We start from the raw sequence: 8,756 nt of genomic DNA, 5'->3' as shown, positions 1-8,756 counted from the left end.
TCCCTTCGTGAGAAAGTTATGTATGAATCCCATGCTCCTCCATATGTGGGGCATAGAGGTATTCAACCTACTCTCCGAGGAGTAGAGACGTACTTCTATTGGCCTACCATGAAAGTGGACATACAAGAGTATGTTTCAAAATGTGTAGTATGCCAAAATACCAAGTATGATAGAGGGAAGCAACCTGGATTACTCCAACCATTGCCTATTCCAAATTCACCATGGGAGAGTATATCCATGGATTTCATCTTTGGATTACCCAAGTCTATCCATGGGAATACAGGAATATGGACAATAATTGACAGGTTTAGCAAGAAAGCACATTTTATTCCTGTCAAAAATACTATTAAGACACATCAAATGGCAACTCTCTTCATATCTCAGATTTTCAAGCATCATGGATTACCCACATCCATCGTGTCAGATAGAGATCCTAAAATGACCAGTAATTTTTGGATAGGTATCTTTGAAAATCTACGAACAAGATTGAATTTCTCTTCGGCCTATCACCCACAAACGGATGGCCAAAGTGAGATAGCCAATCGTACGACACTCGATCTACTCAAGAATTATGTTACTGAAGTAGATCAACGCTCACAATGGGAAAACTACTTACCTCTTGTAGAGTATGCCTACAATAATACTGTACATACTTCTACGGGAAAAGCACCTTTTGAGATCATTGAGGGAAGACCTAAAAGTCCCTTGCTACTCAAAGTACATGGGAAGATCTTCGCCGCCGATGAGTATAGCCGTGACCTACAAGAATCTTTTCAAAAGATTAGAGAGGCTATATCCATCTCTCAACAAAGGCAAAAAGCTACTGCTGATAAGCACAAAAGAGCCTTAATGTTCAAAGAAAATGATTGGGTCTTACTCAAGTTTCCTAAGGCTCGATTAAGGCAAACGACGGGCAAAAATCCTATGGGCCATCAAAAGTATTATGCTAAACTAGCAAAAAGATACAATGGTCCTTTCCAAATCTTGAAGCCCATCAATGAGACGGCTTATCAACTCAAGTTGCCCAACCATTGGCTCATACACAATGCCTTTCATGTAAGCCTACTTAAGCCCTACAAAGGAGAGCCACCAACTGAACCAATTATTGAATACCCTCCCGAAGTTGAAGACTAAGAAGAGGTGCTACAACCCGAAGCTGTTCTTCAGCATGAAGACAAGGTACTACGACATGGTAAGATTATCCGATGGTATCTTATTGAGTTCAAAAATTATCTTTTTGAAGATGCTAGATGGATGCAAGGAATACAGCTTAAGGATAGTATGAACCTTGTCAATGCTTACAATGCTACCTTAGAGTAAGCAAATGTACAACTTTCTTTTAAATGACTCATGTTTTTGTCTTATAAGACTAGTCCTCTTTTTAATTGTGCACAAATTTAACTAGTATGCATGCTAGAATCATGTTTGTGATGACGACGTCTCACAAACACCAAGTAGAATTTGTCACTCTACTTTGGGAGAATGAAATGGACTAAAGAGCAGACATGCTTGCAGAACCTATGTCTCCCAAGCACCAAATGGATTAGTCATCCATCTTGGAAAGATGTCATAGGGTAAAAAGGGATCCTCTACCCACTAAGTAAAATTGAGTAATGACTAAAGCTTTATCTCTTCTACCTCATAGTCGAGGACGACTATGATTTCAAGAGAGAGGTAATGTCATAAAATCTAATATCTAACCAACCCAAATAATTTTCCCATATTAAATTGATCACTTAATGTGGGAGAATGAACGGGAACAAGTGTCAAGATATAGATATGTGCTTATAGATCTATCTCAACACGGGGCCAATAGTACAGGGGCCCAAATGAGAGATGGTCTATCAAAGAGCAAGGCTAATCAATGGAGCATAAGACCTTAGGGTTAGCTTCATTGAAGACCTCCAATAATGTGTGTAAAAGTCCTTTGACCTTAGGTAAGCTAGGTCTGCGCTTGAGGTGGGAACCCGCCCAAGCTCGAGCTGCTTGTCTTGCTTCAGGTGCTTGATTAAGGTGCTTGAGGTACTCGACCTGCTGCATGATTAAGGTGCTTGAGGTGCTTTGACATGCTTGCCTGAGATGCTTGTGGGAACACCCCTAGTCCAAGTGCTTAGTCATGCTTGATGACTAAGGTGCTTGAGCACCAAAGGTCAAAAAGATCCCTACAAAGAGGGGGGTGAGCCCTTTTCTTAGGGGCTAGAGAGAGAACACGCACACACACTCTCAAGGAAAGCCCAAGCTTAAAGAGGCAATAGGGACACATGTCAAGCCCTACCCATGTTACCTCCATGAGGTGCTTGAACTCTATTGGCTAGGATTAAAAGGGGTCCAATGATAATTTACAACAATTATCTAAATTGTTTTTGCATTTATCAAGTCCTCTCTCTCAAAGGGGAAAGGGGGGGCACTTGTCCCAAGACTACACCTATTGCTAGAAATGGCTCAAGCTTGTGATTGGCTAGGCTTGGCATGAGCCAATGAGCTTCAATGATGAGCTAGAAGAGGGGGTCGACCTAGCAAGGAGGGGGGTTGCTTAGGGGGTATACTCACCCACACACACTCACAAACACTGGCATTGTGTGCTATGCAAAGTGCAAGAGCTCCCTCTCCTTCTCCAAGCAAGTAGAGGTTGAGAGCCTACACCAACACTCTTGGATATGGAGTGCAAATCCAACCAAGAGCCATGCTTTAATGCTTAAGCTTGCCATCTCCTTCTTCTTCATTACTATGCTATTATGTATGCTAGCAACAAGATTTATGATAAGTGAGGAACTAATTCTTTCTCCTACGAAATGTTTCTTCTTCCTCTTCCCTACTCTCATTCCCTGCTAGCTCTCTCCACCTTCGAAGGTGTTTGAGGTCTTGGGACTGAGGCTTGGGATAGTTAAAGCTTTCTTCAAGTTTATGTTATGTTTGTGATGCATGAAGTTTTCCATCTTCATTGCATCACCTAGGTCACAAGGAACACAAAGATTGTATTGTAACAAGTCTCTCTTAATGGGAGAAATCATAATACAAATGCCTATTGGAGGGGGGACCGGCTCCACATAAATCCGGTCCTCAATTGTTGTCATGTTCTCTAAATTCTCTCTCTTGCAAAAGTATTGTTCATGCCAAGTTAAGTAATTGTTATAATTATGTTGCTATCTTCAATTATGTTCACCCGCTATGCTCACAAAGTCATTTCTCAAAAGTACTCTCATTAGTTTCCGCTACTCTCAAATTAAATAGGCCAATTCCATTACAATGGTTGAGCAAGAAGCAACCTAATGTGGACACTTCGAGTTGTGAGACTGAGTACAGGGTATTCTTCACACCTACGGCTGAGTCTGTATGTCTTAGATGCCTTATGGATGATTTGGGTGTTGGACAGGACACTGCCAACACTATCTACACTGACAGTCATAGCGCATTGGCAATTGCAAGGAGCCTAGTTTCTCATGCTCGCACAGAGCACATTGAGGTGCCGTGAGATTCCCCAACCCGCCAATACCAAGATCGGGATCCCGGGGGATTTACTATGGATTTTCGTATGGTATCACGTGAGTGTACAAAGAGGGGGGCAACACCAATGGCATGATCAAGAGCTTCTCTTGCACCCACGATACCGCTCATTATAATCTATAATAACTTTCCCAATCTTTGCATGTGCGTGCATTGTTTAGTAGCTTTTAAAACTCTTTCTTCTCATCTAGATCCTTGTTTACACATATCATGTATTTACAATTGTACATTGATGTACATTACAACCTCAAGAAGCAACTGTGGGAACCACCCGCCCCAATAAAGGAAGAGAATACACCCAAGAGAACGCATCCCGTGAGTCTCGAACCCTCAAACTTGGTGTTATATCACAAAGGTTTCACCAACTGAGGCCCTTCTTTCAATGTAGAGGGCTAGAGAGTCCCATTGATAGTTTTTGATGCCCTTCTGCCCTTCAAATGGCTGTCAACTTTGCATAGGAAGGGTTGACTCGTGAAGAACCCTACATTTGAAGGGATCAAATTGACATTGCCCTTCAATTGCGAAGGAAGGAAATTTGTCATATCCGTCATTAGAAGGGCCGGCCATCCAATTGTCATTCAAAATGCGAATTCAAAGTTTACAAGACCTTTAGTTATGGTTTGTAGTTTCATGATAATTTTTAGAGAAAATTACCAAAATACCCCTCTAATTTGTGAAAATTCCCAAAATACCCATAGTACCCCTAGTATTTTGTCATAAATTCCTAAACTACCCTTCAAATTTTCCAAATTTCCCAAATATCCTTGGTTGAGAGTAAATTTCTCCAAAGTAAATTTTTTTTGAAGCTTTCCATAAGAAGACTAATTGTCTATCATACAAGATGCTAAAACTAGAATTTGAGTTGGTTATGTAGGCTTTGGAGATGAATTGCTTCATTATGTTTAGACATAATTGCCTTTTTTGCGAGGTAATTTGTGACAAATTACATGCCAAGCACTAAAAGCGGATCTCAATTGTAAAAAAGGAATAAAGATAAGAAAATCTTGAACAATCCAACCAAAATAGATACAAAGGTATTTTGGAATTTTTTGAAATTTGAAGAGTATTTTGGGAATTTCCACAAATTAGTGTCAAGTTTGAAGTTTGAGGTTTGTCCAGACCCGATGGCCGTGTGAAAAGACACATCCCTAAAATTTGACTCCTACCTTTCTGAAGTCTCAATGCTCACAGTGAGTCCACTTACTGCCGCTGCTATGACCTTAGACATGTCCACCGTCGAGTGCACTTGCGGTGTTGTCAACCTACTGTGGTCTGAATCTACGGTGTCCACTTTCCTGCTGCAGATCCGCTGATATGGTAAAATACAGAGCCATATCACTTGAGAGCAAAGGTTTTCTCTCTCCCTCGGACTGTTACCCTGACGCGTGCTCTGAGTTGCCCTCCAATTCTCATAGACACTCTACCCCTTCTACCACCATCCGCGCATATCTTGCAAAGTGGAGCAGGCTTTGGTGGGGCAGTGTTCAATCTGGCTACAAGCATCATAGGTGCAGGAATCATGGCACTTCTTTCAACCATGAAGTTGCTCGGCCTCCCTGTTAGTTTCTTTGCAATCGTGGTTATGGGCCTTATTTCAGAAGCTAGCATTGAGCTGCTCATCATTGAACAGGCGACTCCACTCTTTTAGCATCAGCCATGGTTTTGAGGCCCTTGCCCATCTAGGGGACCCGTTATTAGAGTATTTTCCTCCTGTGGAAGCCCGGAGGCTTGCTTGAAGCCTGCCTCGTCTTTTCCAAAGTCGGAGAGCCGAGTGTCTACACATGGCAAGCTATCATCGCTGCCCATCTCCAGCAAGATGAGAATCATTTATTTACCCATATCAAGGTTTGGACTTATGGGGAAACGGTACAGGAGAAAAATCTTACATTGAGGTGTTTTTACAGAAAAGGACCCCGGTGATGTGAGGGAACCATATGATTTTGAGCACCAGCCTGGGGGAAGCTCTCCATTTCGCACTTATATTGAGGATGCAACGCTGCTGTGGGGTGTCGATGCGTTTTTCTTCTTCCTTTCCTTGCAGCAGATGTGGACAGGGAAGCGGGGAGGCTGGCCCAAGTTTCTCACGATTTCCACAGATTTCTAAGGTATGATTAATCCTCCCTCAGCCTCGTCTTTCCCATTAGATGTGAAAAAGTTTGTGAAAAGGTAATGTTGAATTCTTGTTAGCATTTTTAATCTCTTTTATAAAATTCAATGCATTTCTAAACTTCACAGAATCTTACTTGCTTTGAGAAATTTAGTTAATAAAACAAGCCTCGACTGGTATTGTATACTACAGCTTTTAAAATTGTGATATTGCTTTATGATCAGGAGTTCACGCCTTGCGCCTCACAATTTCTGGCGCCTGCACTTTGGAGCGGTCTACACATGTTGCTTCAGGCTTGAGTCTTGACATAGAGCAGTTCACGCAAGCCTTGACCCTCAAATCATCGTGAGTGAGTCTTGCTCAATGCTTGGTGCTCAAAAATTAGATTTTTTTAAAAAAAATCTTGTATTGGGAAGTTCAAGGGCCTAAAATCGACAAGCATATTAGATTGGTCTTTTTGAACAATTTTGTTGTCTTGATCATGACGATTTTGAATTATAAGATGTGCACGCTTGTCATTAGACATTTGGGGTAGCCCTTCAAATCCTATCAGTCCAGTAGAGATTGAGGGTGCCTTATATTGGCCCCTTTACCCTATGCCTTTAAGGGGCAAATATCCTGCACACGGGCACTTTGGGCAGGCTAAAACAAAGAGCCTTAAACTTAAGGGCTATTCATACCACACACTTTTCCTTGCTTGAGTTGTGCAGTTGTTGCGACTTACTTGTCCCATCTTCACTGCTGCAGTGTTGTACTTGCAACGTATTGCCATTATGATGAGTGCAGCTTTGCGTCCAAGACACCTCGGCTCCGGCTCCGGCTCCGACTCCGACTCCGACTCCGACTCCCTCAGCCTCTAGCTCTCTAGTATCTACATAGAAAGAATGGCTTTCCTATATCTAAGATTCTACTGTTTATCGTCGAGACTTCATCTCCCGGTGTACTTGCAGGGCATCGTCGTTGCCATTCTGAGTGTGCAGCTTTGTACCCAAGACACCCTCAACCTCTAGCGCTCTACATTGAAAGAAAAGCTTTTGTTTACCGCTAGCGTACCGACGATAAACCTCACATGCTGCAAGGAGTTCCTTTTATCTTTCCCTAAAAATAGTGTAATTGTACTGAGATAATTAGTTAAATTAATTATTTGAGGTTAAGATAATTATCACGGATTCCATAAAATGTATTTTTTCTTTGATAATTATCTCAAAGCATTTTGGAATAGTTTGCTATTTTCCTACTTTTATTTTCTCCTAAAAACAGTGTAATTTTGTTGAGATAATTAGTCCAGCTAATTATCTGAGGTTAAGATAATTATCATGGGTTTCATAAAATAAATTTTACCTTTGATAATTATCTCAAAGCTTTTTGGATTAATTTGTTATTTTTCCTCTTGTTTTTCCCTTAAAAATAGTGTTTTTTTAATGAGATAATTAGTTAAATTAATTATTTGAGGTTAAGATAATCATTAAGAGTTTTATAAAATGTTTTTTTCCTCTTCTAATTATCTCAAAGCTTTTTGGATTAGTTTGCTATTTTTTCCTTTTCTGTTTTCCTTATAAACAATGTAAATCTGTTGAGATAATTACAAAAATTACTCAAAATATTGAAAAGGTAATTTTCCTAGCATAATGATAGTTTAATACAGCTCTGATAATTATCTCATCATAATCCAAATTTAATTGGTATAAATATCATTAATTTATGGTTAAAATGAGTAATTTCAATCCTAATATTATATAATAATTAATAAGCTTAGCGTCCCTAAGCTTAATCTCAATAATCAATAGAGAATTTTGAATCGAGAGAGAATTTCAGAGTATACATAGGTTTAATCTTCAACTAATTAAGAAAAATGTAAATAAGTTAACACAGTTTTGCTAATTAAAAAAGCTTAGCGCTAATTACCGTTGATTAACCAACTAGAACTTTTCTCTATAGTGATTTCTACGTAGAGGTCCCTCTAAATGAGAGATAATTTACCAAGGCTCTGAGTCTATTTGAAATTGTGAAGCAGGGGGTTCTATTTATAGGTTTCTGGCACTCACAAGCTCTCACAAGTTGAAAAAGGCAGTTGCTTGCAACTCAAGCAGTCCCAGGCTCAAGATGGCGCCCCCCCTACTAATTCTGTCTTGGGCAGGTTCCACATAGCTCCATACAATCCTCCCAGCTTTCATAATCAATTTCTGCTATTTTTCCTGACTTTTAATGATTAAACTTGGAAATATCTGTAATTTCTAGAACGTTAGGATAAAAAGTCTTTAGCAGTTATAATTACTGAAACCATTCAGTTTTACTTAACTAATTAGATTCATAGTGTAACTTTTCAGAGCCCGTAACTTTTTCAGATTTTATCGGAATTCAGTTTTGAAAAATTCTAACCCTAGTAAAGCTCTGGTTTCGGTTCCAAAAATACCAATATAAGCCATAGTTGGATCATTCTACAGTGTTTTCTCAATAGCCAAGTTAATTTGAACAGTCTTTGTACAATTTCTAAGGTTTCAGAAACTAGAAACCTTACAATCACCCAACTTAAGGAATTGAGATGTCCTCATTTCAACCGAAATTGGAGAATCTTTGAGAAGTGATACTTCGTCCTCCCATGTGGCGTCTTTAGTGGGGTAGTCTTTCCATTTTACTAAATATTCTCTGATTACTTTGTTTCGCAGACTTCTTTCCCTAGTATCGAGAATACAATCTGGTTGGAGCTACTTGCTAGTCAACTTTTCCCCAAGAAACCTTCTTTGTTGGGTCTCCAGGACCAAACAATTGCATCTACAGTTTCCCACACTTGTGGGTCCTTATAGTTGACAGCTCAATAATCCTTCCAACAATTGCTGTAAGCTTGAGTATCTGTCATCCCACTTTTTCTCATGCAAGGTGCCCAATATTGAATCAAGAGTTTTTTGTAGTTTGGTGATGTAGGCTCATTATCAATGTCAGATAAAGCCATTGTAAGCCACACTGGAGAGATTTCTGTGTCACTCGGAACAAGCATAAGAAAGTCACCTTGGTGCACATCAGACATAGGGTCAAACTCTTCCCTTGGCCTATCTCGTTGAGGCCCACAAAAATGATCGTTCAACTCTTCAAGGCCTAGGAATCTTTCTGCTCCTTGTTGCAAATTCATTGTAGTGCTTTGTAGGTG

At 40.0% G+C, this 8,756-nt stretch overlaps 1 long non-coding RNA gene across 1 annotated transcript; it reads left to right on the top strand.

Annotated features, from left to right (window-relative positions):
• Window positions 1-4,715: 4,715 nt before the first annotated feature.
• On the top strand, window positions 4,716-6,717 carry LOC147445351 (uncharacterized). The gene is made up of 3 exons (XR_015189914.1): window positions 4,716-5,609; window positions 5,836-5,956; window positions 6,359-6,717. It is a non-coding gene; the product is annotated as an uncharacterized LOC147445351 (long non-coding RNA).
• The last annotated feature ends 2,039 nt before the right edge of the window (window positions 6,718-8,756 follow it).

The sequence above is a fragment of the Adiantum capillus-veneris genome, chromosome 12, assembly GCF_014529385.1.
Source record: "Adiantum capillus-veneris isolate H3 chromosome 12, ASM1452938v2, whole genome shotgun sequence".
Taxonomy (NCBI): Eukaryota; Viridiplantae; Streptophyta; class Polypodiopsida; order Polypodiales; family Pteridaceae; genus Adiantum; species Adiantum capillus-veneris.
This window is presented reverse-complemented; position numbering and strand designations above follow the sequence as displayed.